Here is a 16482-nt window from a genome sequence, read left to right as displayed (position 1 = left end):
TTTTTTAGGAGGAGGAAATTTCTAAAATAGGGTTTCTCTGTGCAGCTGTGGATGTCCTGGAACTAGCACTGTAGACCAGGCTGACCTTGAAGTCTGAGATCCTCCTGCCTCTGTCTACCTAGTGCTGGCCTTAAAGGCATGTGCCAGCGCTGTTCAGCTCTCACAAGTACTCCTAATGAGAGCCTTCACTGAACTTCAGTTTCAGAGAGTGGTGGGACTTTCTGTTTCACACCTGTTTCTGGGCATTAAAAAGAATGTAACTTTGTGTGAAGAGTGGGATGTTTATTTCCTCAAAGTGAGTAACTCTTAATGGCTCAATTTTGACTTGCCAGATGCCTATTTGTTCTTGGGATGTTCTGGTGTTTTACATTAAGCCTGCTTGATATTGGACAGAACTCAAGTCACTAAATAACAGAAATGCCAGGCCTGGTGAAAGCCAGATGTTGGATGCTGGTTACTGACTGCTGCCTCACACAGGAAAGCAGGTTACTTGGGAATAAGTTAGCCCAATTGATGGGTTCCAACTATCATCCCCAACACAACACAGAGGATTTTGATTGCCGCAGCTGACATAAACTCTCTTTTTGCTCCTTTTTTGTGTGTTTGTATATGTGTGCGTTGCGTAGTATATACACACACACTTGCACATGGTGTGGTGCACATGGCTCTACATGTGTGTCTGGTGTCCTGCTCTGTCACTATCTTATTCCCTTGAGGCAGGCTCTTTCACTAAACCTGAAGCTAAGCTGGAGAGTACTAAGCCCCAGAGATGCTGCTGCCTCCACCCCCACAGCAATGGGTGCTGGGATCTCAACTCAGATCCTTATGCTATTGCAGAATGCACTGTTACTGAGCCACATCTCCAGCCCCTGCCCCTCCTGCCAAAATGTCCAGTAATGCCTTAGTTGTTGTTCACCAAATTTTCTATGGCCAGTTAGTCACTGTCCTGGACCCCTAACCATCAGAGCATCTTGACTGCCATCCTGGCCTTGCTGTCACTCATGGTACTTTGTTCATATAGTCTGTGATGAATATGAATATGAATAGACTATATGAATAGTTGTCACTGATTGGCCTTTGCTTTTGAGTCATACTGTCTGTCATCTCTTAGTTCCAAGGCCCAAAGCCATGACAGAGTCTTTTACCATGAACACAGCAGAGCATTTCAGCGAATCCGTGCTTAGTGCTCTGCCCAGCTGGGGTCAGTCAGGTGCTAGGTTCTTATTGTGTCTTGTAAAAACTCCACCCAGCACACCCACCTCTGCGCCTTCTGACTCCCTCCTCAATATCCTGCCAAGGTAGTTCCAGCACCCCTATTCAGCTCTTGTCAGACCAGGCTTTGATCCCAGTACATGTGGAGTGGCTTCCGGTGTCTGTGCATGGACACCAATCCACAAAGCCCAAGGGAGGCAGAAGAGCCTTCCTCTGCTCCATCTCTTTTGCAGCCAGTACAAACAGCAGCTCTGTAGCCATTTGGTATACCGTCCTGTGCTTGAGTGGGTCCTCCATTTCTCTGAGATGTGCTAAGACTTGGCCTAATTATTATTCAGGGTGTGTGATTGTCTGAACGAAAATGGCCTCCATAGCTTCATATGGAGTGGCACTATTGGGAGGTATGGCCTTGTTGGAGGAAGTGTGTCACTGGGGGTGGGCTTTGAGGTTTCAAATATTCAAGCCAGGCCCAGTCTCTGTCTCTGTTTTTGCCTCTGTCTCTCTCCCCCCATCTTTCTCCCTCTCCCTGCTGCCTGCCTCCAGATGTAGCTGGAACTCAGTTTCTTTTCCAGCACTATGTCAGCCTGCAGGCGGCCATGCTTCCCACCACGATGGTAATGGACTAAACTGAACCTGTAAGCCAGCCCCAATTAAATGCTTTCTTTTACAAGAGTTGCCATGATCGTGGCGTCTCGTCACCTCAATAAAAGCCTAAGATGTGGTAGGAAGATTTTGAAGAAGAAAACCTGGCCTAATGTAGCAGCTTCTCTTTGAGGGTCACTAGGGAATCAGAAGCCACTTTTGCTGATCCAGAAAGTTTCTGGGATTTGGGAGTTCAGAAGTCTGGGATTTCTTGATTGTCCTGGTACAAGTCTTGGGGTGCCATCTATGCGAACTCTCCGCCTCTCCAGGTTATGGCAAAGGTGCCACACAGGGTGCCTTCTCCACTGTCAGAGTATTTCCACCCCAGGTGAGGCTCCATTCCAGGCACAAGGCTTTGTAGTTCTACCAGTCAGTAGTTGTAGCAACAGCAGCTAAAGGGAACTAGGCAAAGTGCAGGAAATGCTTGTTACCAAGAGTATCTTACTGTGCTTGGAGGCCCCACAGGCTGAAGAGGGTCAGGCCTGCAGGCAGCTTTTCTTTTGTCCTTGGAAATTACAAGATTAATGGCTGAGGGCTGAGGTACCATCTTTGTTGTTTGTTTTCTGTGACATGGTTTCTTTTTGTAGCTCTGACTGTCCTGAACTTATAGACCAGGCTGGCCTTGAACTCATAGAGATGCACTAGTCCCTGCCTCTTGAGTGCTGGGCCTTTTCTTTTTTTCCTTTTTTTTTTTTTAAGATGTATTGCCTATTTATTTATTCACTTGTTTATTTATTTGTGTTTATGTATGAGTTCTCTATTTGCATGTTTACCTGCATGCCAGAAGAGACCACCATGTGGGTGCTGGAAATTGAACTCAGGACCTCCACAAGAGCAGCCAGTGCCTCTTCACAGCCGGGCCATCTCTCCAGCCCCTACATATATCACTTTTAAGCAATCTTCTAGAGAGACTGTTGAAACAGCTATCAATTGGGAGTTCCATATAATGTGTTGCAGCAACAAATTAAAGTAGGTACAGGAGGCAGTGTCTGATCTGGCAAGAGTTGTGCCCTGGAGGTAGGGAGCCCCGATCCCATGCGTTTCTCCTGCCGGCCATGCTGAGTGAAAGGAGTCAAGGTCTGCTGGTGAATGTTCCTCTTCTCTGGCCTGCAGCCCTGGTGTTGCCTGCATCTGAGCAGCAGGAGGAGTGGGGAAGCCAAAACACAGTGATTTGTTCCCATGTGTCTGAGGCAGCAACCTAGAAGCTTAGGTTGAGGCTGTGGGAGCATCAGGGCCGTCTCCTCAGTGATGGCTGGCATTTTTTTGCTTGTGGATGTCTTTTCTTAGACTGCAATATTTTCCTCTTTTGAATAGCAAATCTGCTCCAGCTTGGCTCTTTACATACTGTGATATAGATATATATATCACAATCACACGTTTTATTGGGTCTGGTAGAACTCAGGGAATACATCCCAGAAATGTCAAAAGGTGAGCTGCCTGGGAGCCAGTTTCTACTGTTTCTGTCATGTTAATTTTGTTGGGTACTTTCTGTGTACTCATCTTTACTGCAAACATCTTACTTTCTTATTTGCTCTCACAGCACCCATACTAATAATTCTTTTACTATCATCCTCATTTGCAGAGGAGAAAACTGAGGAATAGATGATTTAAATGGCTTGCCTACAGCAATCAAAGTGCAACAGATTATACTTAAACTCCTGTGTGCTTGGTTGTAACTATGCAGTACTGAACTTCTCTGTTAAAACAGATATATTTTGCAGCTCTACCTCATCCTTCTAAAGGATGCAGTTCATTGCTTTTCAGTATAGTCACAAAGGTGAGTCATCATCACTAATTTTAGAACATGTTCATTTGCCCTAAAAGAAAGTTGTTAGCCATTGGCAGAGGTCCCCACCTCCTCCCCTTTCGCTGGGAGCCACTCTTCTTCCATCTTTGGATTCGCTGATCTGGGGAGGTAGTGGGATGGTATTTACAGCATGTGATACTTTATGGCTGTCTTTCTACTTAGTTTGCTGTGATGACATGAGCGCTTAGTCCTCTATCTGCTTTGGATGAGTAAGGTACACGATGCTGCTGTCCCCTACTTTATTGGTTGACAGTTGTTTTCTCTGTTTGGTTGTTACGAGTAATGCTACTGAGAACATTATGTACCAGTCTGTGTAAGTACATGAATTCAGCTCACTTAGACATATACATACAGGTGATATTCCTGTGATGGTTCTTTGAGTTAACTAGACTTTTTCTTGAAAACTGTTGAATGTTCTTGGATTATAAAATAAAATGCACAGTTGAAGAGATGGCCCAGAGGTTGAGCATTTGCTACTGTACCAGAGGACACAAGTTCATTTCCTAGCACCCATGTCAGGCAGCTCACAATGCCTGTGACCCTGGCTCCAGGGATCAGGCATCCTTTTCTGGCTTTTGAAGGCGTCTGTGCACAGGCACCCAGACATTTTTAAAAAATGAAATGCTTAGAGTAGTTTCTGAGGCAGCATTTTAGAACTGTTCTCCTTTGGGCGGGAAGGTTCAGCTGTGAGAAAGAGCTACTTTTCCTCTGGAGCTTTGTTTCTTTGATTTTGAAAATCTAGTGACAGTCGGAGCTATATGTAAGTGTAGCGCAGAGCCTTGTGGGTGGGCCAGAAAGCATAAGACTTGTATAGGGACGTTCCTGTTTCTGTCTGTCATTCTCTTCTTCCACTGGAATATACTCAAGTATTCTTCATACCTAATTTGATAGGGTAACATGTAAAGGTACGGTTCCTAGTGTTGTATCCCCCTCCCCCCCCCCCAGCTGCTGGACATTTGATGCTAAGTTATAGTGTATGTAGCACTTCTGGTCAGGGTGTTGGGAGGAAGGACTTCCAGACTGGAGTCCCTATCTGGAGGGGCCCTGTGGACCTTCCCCACGGGTGAGTCCTTCAACTCTGAGAGCCTCGGAGGCAAGCCTGACAGAGAGCTGTTAGCTCTCAAAGGGAACCTAGATTTTCTCACTGAGAGAAAGCAAAGCCTCTTTCTATGAAAAAAAAAAAAAAATCAAACGAACAAAGGTTCAGGGTTAACCTGCCACTGTGCAAAGAGCAGTCTGAAGCTCTGTCATGTCTCAGGTTGACCTGAAATGGGTGTTTTCTCCAGGTTGTCTCCTGAAGACTCTCAAAGCTGAACTTATTAAGTGTATTTTCATTGTAGAAGTAATTTGACCGTGGCAATAATTAGACTATACTGACGGAAAGGACTATTTTAAGTTTGTTGAAAACTCTTGGGAATGAACATCTCTGGGATTAATTCTGGGCATAGAATAAGCAGGTTAAGGCCAGGGTCATTTCTATTAACACTGCTCACAGTGGTATATGGTCTTTGCAAAGATGTGGAGAGTTTTTTCTTTTACAGGGTTAAGTTTCTCTTTAAAAAATAATTTATGGGGGCTGTAGATATGGCTCAGTAGTTAAGAGCACCGTCTGCTTTTCCAGAGGTCCTGAGTTCAATTTCTAGTACCCACATGGTGGCTCACAACTGTCTATAATGAGATCTGATGCCCTCTTCTGGCGTGCAGGTGTACATGCAGATAGAGCACTCATAAACATAAAATAAATCTTAAAGAATACAATTAAAAATAATTTATGTATGTATTTTACATATAGGGGTGTTTTTTATTCTTCTGCATATGTGTCTGCACACTAGAAGAGGGAAGTAGATCCCATGGGGCTACAGAGAGTTATAAACGGTTGTGAGCCACCATGTGGGTGCTGGAAATTGAACTCAGGACTTCTGGAAAAGCTGCTAGTGCTCTTATCTGCTGACTCTTCCCTCTAGCCTGATGTGGCAGAATTTTAATTTTCAATAATTCATGAAGTAACTGATGTGATCATTTGGTATTTGTCGTGTGTTTTCTTACTGCCCGTGGTTCATCTACATCTGGAGCTTACAGCCTGAGCAATATGTAATTTAAAAGACAGCTTGAGCTAAGAGAGCCCCATGAATAACCTGGGCTAGGAAGATGCTGACTGTGCATCTGAGCTGACGTCAGGGTAGGGAATTCTGGGAAGCCCTCTATGTAACTCTGCCTTCCCTCCTTGAGGTCAGAGCCCACCCACCTCAGAGAGCATCTTCCTGAGTATGTCCCATGCATACATTTGTCTGATCATCAGTGTGTGATGATGTTGGGAAAGAACCACCTGATGGCTAGCTCTCCTTGTCTTCATCCCCGTCTTTGCCAGGAGAGCTGATTGAAGCAAAGCTCTGTGCTGAAGCCTAACACCACTGTGCTGTGTGCTGAGAAGGACCAAGTCCCAATGCGTTCCTGGGGCAGCCCTGTGGACTTGTTAACTGTATTTGGTAGGATAAGGGATCCAGTCAGGAGCAAATGTTGGGACAGCCTTGGAAGTTAATTGGAGATGTTAGCTTCCTTACTCCTGACTTCACGTTCAGATATGCACCCCTCATATTCATATAGAGTACCGTCTCTGAGATGTTTGCTATCCCCTATTGTATGGGTTGTGCTGGCTGCCCTATAAAGTCAGTAGCTACTCTTATTTGCTATACAAGGATGTGAGAGCCCAAGGAAGTCAGTAACCTACCCAGATTGGAAGACCAGTTTGTGGGTGCACTATTTAAGCAGACCCTCCCATCCCGCCTCAGCCCATCTTGGCAGAGAAATGAGCAGCTGGACTATGCAGTCCTCTGCTAATGTGGTACAGATAGAGTCTGTATAGTTTAGGTCTGGACATCTGACTGTGCAGGAGCTGGACAGTATTAGCATAAAGCCACACCCACTGAGTCGGTGCTCCTGTAACAGCTTTTCAGCAGTGTTTCTTCTATGCATTCCCCCAGGGACAGAGGCTTCCTTCAAGGCCTGAAAGTACCACACACCAGGGACCCAGGAGCCTCAGGGCTACCACTCAGTCCCTCCCAGATATGTGCTGGCTTCTGCTTTTTTTTTTTTTTTTTTTTAATGTGTTGTATGTTTTTCCTGAATAGTTGCCTCTGGCCTGGATCTAGAAGTTCCTGTATTTAATCTCCTCTTAAGTTCTGTGTGATGAGAGATGACTCCCCACCCCTTGCAACACACACTGTTCTTCCCTCCTGGCCATAAGTCCCCTCACTGGCACCAGTTAATATTTCTGTAATAACTCTGTCAAAGCTGCATCTGTCAATTAGGATGCCTTTTTGCCCATTCCTATCCTTGGTCATCACCTAATGTGGCTCTTTTTCCATCTTCTTTCTCCATGTTTAGACTTCATTTACACTTAATGCCTGTTTGCATATATACATTATATCTGTAGACACACACAGAGACAAATATGAACACAAATACATACATTTTCGGCTAGTACTATGCATGAGGAAAAGCATGTGGTTCTAAGATTTGGTGACCTCACTTAATATTATACTTTCCAGATCCATCCATTTTCCTGCAAATTTCATATATCACCCCTGCTCATACAACCAAAGGACTACATATTCTAGCACAGAGGCACTTGAGCATCTGTGTTTATTGCTGTTGTAATCATGATGTCAAGGAAATGGACTAATCCAATAGATTAAAAGAAAAACAAAACATGGTAAAGTTTTTGAGGAGTCATACAACATTAGTTATTATTTGGACATAAGAAAAAATAAGGGAAGGCGCTTGCTCTCTGAGAGGCTGTAATTCTCCTGGGTAAAGTGTTCATCTCTTCTGAGCATGTCTTCTGCCTGCATTAGGTGCTAGGCTGTGTGCTTGTGATGACATTACAGACAGGAATGAAACATGGGCTGAGTGTGGAAAGGCTCAGAGGCCAAGAGGAAAGAGATTGTGCACAGGAGGAATGCTCAAGAATTTCAGCCTCATAGGCTTCTGTGTCTGGAGGGAAATATTCAGGGAAACATAGTCTAAACCCCAATAGTGTAACAATAATAATACTTATTATTATTTACATAGCGTATTTTTAGTATAGTATATTGTTGTTATTATTGTATAGTACTTATATACTTATAAGTATATAACTTATAATAACTGATATACTTATAAGTATATAACTTATAATAAGTTATTACTTATTATAGTAATTTATTACGATTATCAATGTGCTAAGGATCAAACTCAGGGTTTTCAGTATATTAGACAAGTATTTTACCACTGGGTTGTATCATTAATCATTAATTTCCTTTAATCATTAAAATTGTTATTATATATTTTTTATATGTATGGGTGTTTTGACTGCATGTATGTCTGTACAGCATGCACACTCAGTGTCCAAGGGAATTGGATCCCCTGGAACTGGAGTTACAAATGGTTGTGAACCACTGTGTAAGTGCTGGGAATTGAACCTGGGTCCTCTGCAAGACCAACCCTTCATAACTCAGCCTTCTCACCCTCCTCTAACTCTGCATCTTATACCCCAGAACTTTCTCTGACCAGGGCAGTTTCTTTCAAAGGAGAGGCAGATGGAGAGGGCTTTTGAGTAAAAAAGTACTAAGAGAGGCTGTTACTAATGACTCAACCATGTTCTAGTTTGGTAAGTACGACAGTGAGGTTTAAAATGTACTTTCCTAGCCAGGTATGGGGTACACACCTGTAATCCCAATGCATGGGTGGTAGAGGCAGGGTAATCAGAAGGTCAAGACTAACTTAGCTGTATACTATCCCTAGTATAGGGCTGGTCTGGGCTATATGAGATCCTATATCAAGGGGCAGATGAGGAAGGAAGAAAGGAGGGAGGGAGGGAGAAAGAAGGAGAGAGACAGAGAGACAGAGAGACAGAGAGAGAGAGAGAGAGAATGATTGATCCAAGATAAATGGCAGAGCTAGAATTTCTGCCTTGTATGAATTGGGCCATGGGAACCCAGGGAACAGAGAAGGACTGGAGGAATCTCCTGAGAGGAGGCCACCTTTGAATAAGACATGGAGGAGGGGGGGTTGGGGTGTACAGAGAGATAGAAGCAAAAATAGCACAAGGGTGCATTTTGATACCCTAAATACCCCTGTAGCTAAGCTGGGAAGCAGAATGTGGTGAGGGGTGTCAGAAGGGGCTGGAATTAGAAGTGGCGGCAGACCATAATAGATTTGTATATCCCTGGACTTTGGAGGGATGTGTATCTGGGCGTTACAAGCTAAGGAAGAACATGGCCACAAGTATACTGTGAAGAGAGACTGCAGTGGAGGAAGGAGTAGTCAGGGCTAGAGACAAGGAGACCAGCATGGCGAATGATTCAATGTGCAAGTCCTGTAATTAGCAGAGCCTCTAGCCTTTATGTGAACACTCTGTCACATAAAACATTCTTAGACCAGAAAGATAGAGAAGTCCACAGAGAACACAACCGGTACCAGGAGCTATGGAGATGGCTCCGTGTTAGGTGAAACGCCTGCTGTGCATGCATGAGCTCCTGAATTTGGATCCTCAGTAACCACGTGAACACTGAGTGTGGCAGTATGCCTCTGTTACCTCAGCTGGGGGTGGTGTAGAGACAGGAGGATGCTCCAGGCTTGCCGGTCAGCCAACCTAGCCAAATTGGTAAGACAGTGAGAGACTCTGCCTCAAAAAATAAGGTGGAGAGCAACAGAGGAAGACACTAACATTGAGTCTGGCCTCCACATGAGCACATGCAGGTATGCGCACACACACACACACATCTGTATAGTGACACAGGATGTCACTTCCTTCCGAGTGTCAGCTCATGGTCTGTTCCCTATCTTTGCCATCTTGAAGCATTTTGAAGTAGAAGACTTCATTTCTCATCACCTCCTTCCACTAACAGTGACACACCTAATAGGGAAACATGTCTGTCAGAGGCTCACTGGTCTCAGACCCAGGTGAGAGGACGGAGAACGTGACTGCTGTTAACTCAATGACTTAGTTGTCCTGGGAGTTAAGTTTAATATGTCCCAGCGATTCTGTGTCCAGACTGTGTTTACTTTTGTACAGTTTTATTTAATTGAAGATACATTTTAAGCCAAAATACACCCACTATTGGAATCCTGATATGAGTTTGGTCTGGCTTCTCTTTCTCACTAGGTACAGACTCATTTATGGAAGCAGATTTCCATATACAAGCTGAAACCTGCTTTACCTCACTCAGTGTGCTTTCTACGTTTAGGTCATCACGGATGGGACTTCAGAAAACATTTTCAGTGCAGATTAAAGACCAGCTATCAGCAAGTACCATATCCAGGCAGTGTAGTCTGAAAAGACAGAGCAAGGACCTTTTGAGAGTAACTACTTATCTCTCTGAGCACAGCTGCCAGATGTCCTATAGTGCGCCAAAGCCTCCAGCCAGCGAGGTACAATCTGCTAGCATGCACAAGGAAACAGTCATTTAGAAAGCTGCCCGAAGTAAATGGTGGAGCTGAAATTGCAGCTCCGGAAGTCTGACTTCAAAGCTTTATTCTGCATTTCCATTCCTTACTCTTTCAAATCAGAGCATTTGGTGATTTACTGCAGGGTCTGGGGAGGGGGGAAGAGAAAATGAGGAAAGATTTCGAATAAGGGAAGCAGGCTGACAGATGAAAACTGGGGTCCTTATCAGATGGAGACACAAGAAAAGGAAGAGGTTTTGAAGGATGTTGACAGGGAGTATCCAAGTAAAATGCCTGTTAAATCTAGAGCTTCAGAAAAAAATGAATGAGGCTAAAGTAGCAGCTCAGAGAGATCTGTTTCTAGGCAGCAGAAGAGGATATGGCAGTAGGGAGGAGGAGGAGGAAAAGAGAGGAGGAGGAGGAAACCAAGACGCTCCAGGACCTGCAACGTTTAAGGCCCCAGCAAGAGAAGAGCTTCAGTGAAAGAAAAAGACAATCATGGATGGTAGAGGACAAAGCAGGGCACAGTCTAAGGAAGGACAGCGTTTGGTGAGGGAAGGGTGGCTGTAGTGTACACTGGGATGGAGAAATTGTATAAGGTGGGAGCTAAAATGATATCATTGAGCTTGGAGTTAGACCAGCGTAACAGCACCAGGAGTACCGAACAATGGCTCCTCAGAACTCAGCCTTGCTGTGTGGTATGATTGGTTTTTGAACATCCTGGTGTTCCCTGAGTGAGATGAATGCCCTGCATGCATGTTTATAGAAGCTTCATGCATAGTGGCCAAACTCTGCAAGCAACCAAAATGCCCTTCAAGGGATGAATGGAGAAGCAACCTGTGGTATATCCATACAATAGAATATTATTCACCAATAAAAAACAAAAACAAAAACAAAAAACTTGGCTCTCAAACCATGAAAATATATGGGAGATGGAGCTTAAATAGTTATTGCTAGTGTAAAATAGCCAATCTGAAAAGGTGAAAGAATTGTCTGCTTCCAGCTCTGTGGCATTATGGGAAAGGCAGAGCTGTGTAGAACTTGAAGGCCAAGGGGTTCTTAGGACAGCGGAGCTATTCTGTATACTTTAATGGTGGATGCAGGTATGGGGCATTGGTCAAAGTTTCCCATTGAGCTCTGTGACAGAAAAGGTGCTATGTAAAAGGGTGAGCCCTATCAGAATCCATAGGCTGGCCTCTGATTCACAGAGATCCACCTGTCTCTGCTGGCATGAAAGACAAAATAACTGTACAAAGGACAAGAAGAGAAAGTAAGCCATGCGCATAGCACCATGAGAGTGTATAAGCCTGTTGGTAATGAGAAATGTCAGTGTTCCAGGGAGAGGGAGCACCCCATTCCAATCCTGTATACTAACTTCCCACTACTAGGCACTACAGTTTCCTTGACATGGTGTAAAAAATGCCACCGCCTAATTTACCCGGTGTCATCTCTGGTCATTGCCCTTGAGTTAAAAGCTCTCTGGTGGCAGTTGTTACTTTTCTCTGTGTCCTTAATTCTGCAGTCCTTCAGAACACCCTCCCTGTACTGTATCGCCCATGCCTGCATCTGCCCTACCTCCAACACTTGCCTTGGCCACCAAAGAGGAACGACTTCTCTCCCAGTTTCTGTTGTTCTTTTTGCTGTCATATTCAATAAATAAACTTAGAACATCACAAAGTAAATGAAAAGCCAAAGAAATTGATCAAAGATTTAAAAGGAGGCAAGTGTAATTACATGCATGTGGACAGGCCTCAGGGGAGGCTTTGTTGGTTTGGACATGTTCCTGTCTTTTCTTGAGCATCTGTGGATCTACCCAGAAGGGTGACAGTTCGCAGTGGCTGTGGTGTAGGCCAGTTTGGTGCAGATGGGTTGATTACTAAGGGCAGCCTCCAGCCCAGTAACTCTTCAGGTCCCAGGAGCTATGGCCCTCTGTGGTGTGAGGAAGGAGAGTGAAGAATCGCATATCTTACTCCTGGTGTCTCTGAGGGTTGGAGCTGTGACCTGCTTTATCTGGAAAGGACAGGTTGTCTAGGTGGTATGTCCTCTATTCTTATGGGATCTGCAGCTCTTGTAGGACCCCTTAGCAACTGTAAGCAGCTTTTTAAAAGTGGAACTGTGTGACACAGGTTCTCCGGATAATAGACATTTGTCACCCAACTTCTATAGCAACAGCTGTTTTGTGTCTCCTGCCAAGGTGGGTCCATGATTCAGTAACTGGGATTTGCCTGTCTTTGTAACAGCAGGAAATATTGTCCCTCTTATTTTGCAGTGGTGGCCTAAGGTGCGGCTGGAGGAGCAGGACCTCTGCTGTGTCTTGGTACTGAATGGCCTCTGCCAGGGGAGTAGGTGGTGTTAGGAGGAACAACAGGACCAGGAACTCTCCTGGATCTTTGAGACAACAGACTTTAAACTGGTTGCACTGGTCTGTGCCTTGTTTCTGGCACCTGGTGTTTTAGGTCTTCATTGTGAGTTTACGGTGGCGAGGTAATAGTTTCTTCAAAGTAGGGATCAAAGTATGTTCATCTCTGTTGTGCTCTCACTTAGCCCCCGGTGGTGATTGCAGTAGAGGAGTAGTGATTGTTTCTGGATGAGCTAGTATGGAATATATACCAACCATATGTATGTGTGTATGGTCAGAAAGAAAAGAGAAAGATGCTGTTACCGTCTTTTGGCAAATTATTTCCCTGGTACATTTCCATATTTGTGCAGTGTGTAGGCCAGAATCTACAGTCTGACCTTTCTGTGCCAAAGGACAGAAGCAGGATCCTAGCCCCATGGCCACAGGAACTGCTGTCCTCAGGGGAATCGGGGTGAGGTCTGAGTCAGGATGTTGATCGGAGGGCTCGTGGCCAAGTTAGTCTACCAGTTCTAGAACCGCTAATCCTGTCCTCACACGGAAGACGTGGTGTCCTGGCCCAAGTCAAAATGAAAGCCTTCTGTCTCCAGTAGGAAGCTGCTGTTGCTTGAGGAAGCGGGCAGGAAGACACACACCTGTGCTGCCGGGAGGAGTACTGCTTCTGCTTCAGAAGGGGCTCAGCGCTCCACCTCCTCCACCCTGCTCCCTTGCACACACTGTGGGGGAGTTTGTGGGCAGATTGCGTTCACAGACATCTCAGTGGCCACTCGGCCAGACCCTGTCTGTGCTGCTGACGCCGCAGCCCCTGTATGGGACTCTGCTGAAGCAGCCTGTGTCTGGGTCACTGCGCAGGATGCCAGCATTTCCCCAGCTGTGAGGATTGTCGGTTCTCCTCTCATCCCTTCCTGCGTGGCTCCCCTTCACACCCGGCTGCCAACTTGGCTTCTCCATCATCGGAGCCCTCATCTGTAGCACTCTGCTCAGCTGTGAGTCTCTCCCGACTCTTGTTGGGCAGTGGTACAGGTCCTGTGTTTGTAAGAGAGAGAGCAGTCTCAGGAAATCTGAGTCTCCAGCACTCAGAGGCAAAGAGCAGCGTCTGGAGCTGAACGGTGCCCTCACAGGCTGGTGATGCATCGGCAGAGGAGGCTGAGGAGGAAGACTTTCCCTCGCTGTAGGTAAATGGGAGCCGCAGGAGCAGCAGCCCCGGGAAGCTCATGATCTTGCCAGGAAAGGAGTGACTGCGTTTCCAGAAAGAGCGCAGAGGACAGCTCTGTGTGTGAGTAATCTGTCTGGGGGGATAAAGCTAGTTATTCTAACTATGTGTGCTCTCTAACCACGGTTCTGGTGGCCTAAACTCGGTGAGCCCTGCACAATGCCTGCCGAAGACTTTCCTTTGAAGGGCGCTTTTAGAGTAGTGTGGGGGGGGAGACTAAATGTGGTGGCTTTCAGATATTGACTGGCACCAGGAGACTTGATTATAAATCAGCAATAAAGCAGAAAAATCAAACCTCGTAGACTCTTTGCTGTACAGGGCAAAAACAACAAAACAAAACAAAAAACAAAACCCAGGAAAACAACTATAGCCTCACAGGTGAAACATCTGTGGAATTCTCTGACCCTTGTGGCAAGAGACAAAAGAAATTGCAAACTGAATGCAGAAGGGGTAGGGTTTGGAGGGCAGGAGGCGGTGGCTCTTAGGAGCCCACCCCCCGCCTGCGTGCCCTGTGCTCTCTGGACTTGCTGTGTCTGTCTTCCTGCCTAAAGAACGGGCAGCAAGTTTGCCTTTAAGCTTTTCCCTCTGGAGCACTCTGGAAATGAACACTGTGACAAAGGATGTGATTGGCAGGTGTGAGGCAGACTGATTGCTCACTTCCAGCACCCAGGCTGTCTTGAAAGATGGCTATCTACTGGAAGAGGAAGCTCAGGCTTAATGAGAGGCCCAAGCTGTGACAGCCGGGCACCCAACAGGTTATCAGTGAGATCTAACTCAGAGCTGCAGGCTGGGCACACCCTTACATTTCCTTCCCCTCTCTCGGGGTTCTCCATCCCTCCCTATCCCTGCCTGCCTCCATCTGGCCTAGTTTGCTGGTTCCCAGGGAGCAGAGTAGCCTCTCCAAGTGAGGCCATGAGGGGAACAGGAAGCAGAGGGGGCTCGGCGTCTGCAATCCATGCACCCACCCTTTTTGAAAAGCGTCTGCTGGTGTAGGTCTCAATAGCGAGATGATCCCGGCACTGAATCGAGAATGACTTTGAAATGTCCAAGTACAAGGGGATGGTGTAGGCTGCAGACAGGAACGGATAACCTGGGGTGGCGTTACTGCTGCTTATCTTGCAGGCAGATTTCTGTGCAGGCATGCTGGGGGTGATGGGGCGTATCCGAGATGTGTTGTAAATGACCACTGTCCTATGGGTGTGTGGGCTGTGCTGTGGGGGAGGTAAAGAGAGTACTTACGCAGCTGCAACAGAAAAGCAAAAAATGAAATGGCATTGCTACTTGAGTATTTTCTCATCAATGGGGTGTTTTTATGTTTAAAAAAGATAGCTTAGTGATGGTGGCTGGACTCGCATAGGGCTATTTACCCGGTATTATCTAAATGAAGCTATCTCAGCCTGCAGCTGTACCCATAAGAACTTCTGCCTATAGTCTCATTATCTGAGAGGCTGCATCTGTTGCATGAGTCAGGTGGCTGGGATGGGAGTGGCAATTGGTTTACGGAAGCTGGTTGGACCTCATGTCTGTTGCTAAGGGGGCTGGATCCCTGTGGGTATGGGGCGAGTGACAGCGAAAGTGCAGCTGAGATCCTCACCCTTTCAGGCAAGCTTTGGAGAAGACTGGGGAGAATTTAGCAATGATGGTGAAAGTGGTGCGAAGCAGGCCATCTTTGACTCAGATAAAGCCAAGTGCACAGAGATAGCAAATGGGTGGATAAAGGGGAGGACTTGCAAACGGGAAGGGCCTTCGGGTGGGAGGGAGCCCTTTTGGCAACTGGTTTTGCTGGGTATTTTCCTGCATTTGGGACAGAGCGATTCTACAGTGTTTGAGCTGAAGGAGCAACAAATCAGTGCAATTTATGTGATTGTGACACAGCCCACCTGCATAAGAAGAAACAATACACCGTATATTGATAAAGACAAGCCTCCTTCCAGTGACCATGTGTGTGTGAGTGAAAGAGATAGAGAGAGGGAGGAAGGGAGAGAGAGCACCCCAAATGTGGCTTTTGGCCCTTCCAAAGGCATTTCTAGCTGTTTCTGTCACTGCTTCAGGTCTTACCTCTGTCCTTTCGCTGGGCTGGGAATGTAGCAGCACACTTGCCTGGTGTATGAAAGGCCCTGGGCTCCATGCCCGGCACAGGAAGGGAAATGCATATTTCAGGACTGTCTGGCTGGGGCACCGTGCTTCCGATGACCTGGTGAGTGAGCACAGACTGGGCTTGCCAGGGTTCTTTCTCTCTTTCCTTATTATCTTTTCCCCATATTTGGAGCAACAGATGGAGAACAATATGAAATGTCATATTAGATTGGGGGTTGGTAGGAATTATCTTTCTAAAATTACAGTGTTTGCATCTAGCTAGATTTCTTATGATGAAATGGCATTTCTACTCCCTACTGCTGTGGGAGTAGAAGTTGTCTGAGACTCTACCTCAGCCTCCCAGGGTCAGTGGCCACATGACCTGAGGTGGAAATGATCATCAAGTTTCTGGAAGCAACTGTGAAAGAAGCCCATACATTCTTGAACATCAAAACATGATTAAATGTTGGCTTGAACAGTGATTCTGTGTGTGTGTTTGTGTGTGTGTGAGAGAGAGATATGGTGCCCATGTAGATGTCAGAGAACAGCTTGCTGCAGTCTGTTTTCCCCTTCCATCATGTGGGTACAGAGCCTGAGCTCAGATCTTCAGACTTTGCAGCAAGTGCCTACCCCTGAGCCATCGCCCTGGTTGCTAGAAACATGTTTTAAACGCAGAAGACTCCTTTCTTTCTCCTGTTGCCGCAGAGCTGAGATCAGTACCCCTGACTTGGGGTCTTTGAGTGGAGTCTA

General features: G+C 46.0%; 1 protein-coding gene across 6 annotated transcripts in view; it reads left to right on the top strand.

Annotated features, from left to right (window-relative positions):
• Window positions 1–16482, top strand: part of Ankrd6 (ankyrin repeat domain 6) — a 150546-nt gene that overhangs the window by 74387 nt on the left and 59677 nt on the right. For 2 of the 6 annotated variants that reach the window (XM_021634899.2, XM_060373388.1), the window contains exon 1: window positions 13079–13719. The exons of 1 other annotated variant lie outside the window; for it this stretch is intronic. The gene's annotated coding sequence lies outside the window, so the exon portion shown is untranslated. Of the gene's footprint in view, window positions 1–13076; window positions 13720–16482 lie in introns of those variants that run through there. 3 more of the 6 variants (XM_060373389.1, XM_060373387.1, XM_060373385.1) reach the window with 3 other exon arrangements.

Source organism: Meriones unguiculatus, chromosome 20 (assembly GCF_030254825.1).
Source record: "Meriones unguiculatus strain TT.TT164.6M chromosome 20, Bangor_MerUng_6.1, whole genome shotgun sequence".
Lineage (NCBI taxonomy): Eukaryota > Metazoa > Chordata > Mammalia > Rodentia > Muridae > Meriones > Meriones unguiculatus.
The sequence above is the reverse complement of the archived record's forward strand: the minus strand, read 5'-3'. Positions and strand labels throughout refer to the sequence as shown.